The sequence below is a fragment of the Arachis ipaensis genome, chromosome B06 (assembly GCF_000816755.2).
Source record: "Arachis ipaensis cultivar K30076 chromosome B06, Araip1.1, whole genome shotgun sequence".
Classification (NCBI taxonomy): domain Eukaryota; kingdom Viridiplantae; phylum Streptophyta; class Magnoliopsida; order Fabales; family Fabaceae; genus Arachis; species Arachis ipaensis.
The window spans coordinates 21,738,426-21,741,011 of NC_029790.2; positions in this window are offsets into that span (position 1 = coordinate 21,738,426).

Here is a 2,586-nt window from a genome sequence, read left to right on the forward strand (position 1 = left end):
CTCGAGTTAACTTGTAACTTTACGAGCTTAGGTCCCAAATCAAGTCTAAAAGTAAACTCTCATGATTTGACAAGTTGAGTATTATGATTCAAGCTTTCCAAAAATCCACGAGTTTCCAAACATTAAGGGAAATTAGTTTTTATCGTTTATTGTGTTGTCGGTTGAACCTTGCATGATTAGTTGTTATATTGTAATTTTTTTTTTTGTCGTTAAATCTCGTGTCAAAACTTTGGTAAGTTATTATGTTGTATGATTTTATTTTATGAACTTTGTAGGCTATGTTTGGGGTGTCATATTTTTTGTGGATGGAGAGGCTTTTTATTGGAAGGCAAATCATGTCCAAAGAAAAGAAAAATAAATGAATATATTTAGGGTTTTAAAATAAAAAAAAAGCATTAAGTATTTAGGGTTACATAAAAATGAATATTTTAGAAGAAAAGTGATACAAAATATGTTTATTAGTACTTTACTGTGAATGATATTATTTAGGGTTTAGGGTTAAAAAATTAGCATTTAAAGTTGAGAAATTAGAGAGTAGGATTTATGAGCTAGGATTTATGGTTAAGGATTTTTTATTTAGTGTCTTTTATTTAGGATTTAGTGTCTAGAATTTGAAATTTAAGGTTTAAGATTTGGAATTTAGAGTTTATGATTTGAGAATTAGGATTTAGAACTTAAGATTTAATGTTTATGGTTGAGAATTTATGATTTGTGAGTTTAAGGATTATGACTTAGAATTTGAGTTTTAAGATTTAGAATCTACGATTTACTATTTAAGGTCTTTAAGGTCTAGGGTTTACGACCCAATGATAAAAATGATGAATTTGATGTGCATTGGAGGTTAATATATAGTTATTATAAGTTTTATTGATGGTAATGACTGATGTAAGAAGTAATGTGTTGCTTTATTTATTCTAGATGACGGATTACATTTTGTTTAGGATTGTAAAGAGGACCGGTTGTAATATTTTGAGTGCGATAGCCTTGTTCGATATGGATAGTGGTGATATACTTGAGCGGCAAGTGATTGATGCCGAATGACTAGGCGAACTTCACTAGTGAGTATAGTGGGGGAGTAGATTCTCTCAATTTTTTTATCAATTATTTGGTAAAGTATGGTCTTTTACTATTAAATATTTTTTTAATATATTATGTTTTGTTTTACTTAAAAAATGTAAAGTAGGAGATCATACTTTACCAAACAATTAAAAAAAAAATTTAAGAGAATCCATTTTTAATATAGTGTAAAAAATATTTTTTATGTTCTATTTTAAATTTAATTAATACTAGTAATATGCACTAACTAGGCAAATAAAAAAAATGTAGTCATGTGATGTACTTATATTGTTAATGATGTGTATTTGGTTTTGGAAAAATTAAAAATTTTAAATTAGTGAATATTAATTTAAAATTGAAAAAAATTTAATATAAATTAAAGATTTGAAAATAATTTATCAAAAAATTTGAATTTGAATTTAAAATAGGGTAAAATACTAATTTTTGGTATTCAATGTTTGTGTCAATTTTTAATTTAGTTTATAATGTTTTAAACGTTCTATTTTTATCTCAAAATATTTTAAACGGGTTCAATGTTATTTTACCGTCAAATTTGACATGAATAGTTAACGAAGCGAGTGACCTATGTTAATAACATTATTAGTTAAATTATATCTTTTTTTATGTATTAAAAAAACATAACAAAAACTTTATTATAATATTTTTTTTTAATTTTTTTATTTCACTTTTTTAAGAGGAATAAAACTTAAAAAAAAAAATCAAATAAAGAATAAGAAATAAGTGCATCAACACATGAGGAAGGGGGAGGAAAATTAGAAATAAAAATGAAATGGAGCAAGAACCCCACCAATAAGAGAAGGAGGAGGAGGCAGAAACAATACGCGAAAAAAAGCAGAAACATGAAAAAGAAAAAGAAGGGATTTTTCACTGAAATAAAATAAAAAATTTTATTATTTTCTAAAATCCCATTTTTCAATTTTAATTTTTAAATATGAATTTTTTTTATTTAGGACAAGTTCGCCGCACCCCCGATGAACTCTATATTTTTTTATAGAGTTTGTTTAACCCACGGCAAACTCTATAAAGAATTGAAGTGGAGTTCGCCAGGGTTAGGCGAACGGAGTGCGACAAACCTAATTTGAAAAAAAAATCGTATTTGGGAAATTAAAGTTGAAAAATAGGGTTTTGAAAAATAATAATTTTTTATTTTATTTTAGAAAAAATTCTGAAAAAGAAGTGTTTAGAATTTTGTTGAGTTTGGATTAACTTGGTTGAATTTAGTTGTAAAAAAAATTTAAATATGTAACAGGACTATTTTTTGAGGAGTGCTAAGGGACCAGCACTTTTGCTAAATTCTGGCCAGCACTTAACCATCAAAAGGAAATTGAATGATTCTACACCATTAGATGCAATCTCACACCATTAAAAATATCATTGATGGCTAATTAATAGCTAATTGATAGCTAAAAACCACAAAATCTGCTAGCCCCTAAACTTTTTCCTATTTTTTTATTCTTTATTAGATATTTTTTATTCAATACCATAATTTCATTTACTACCATTAATTAC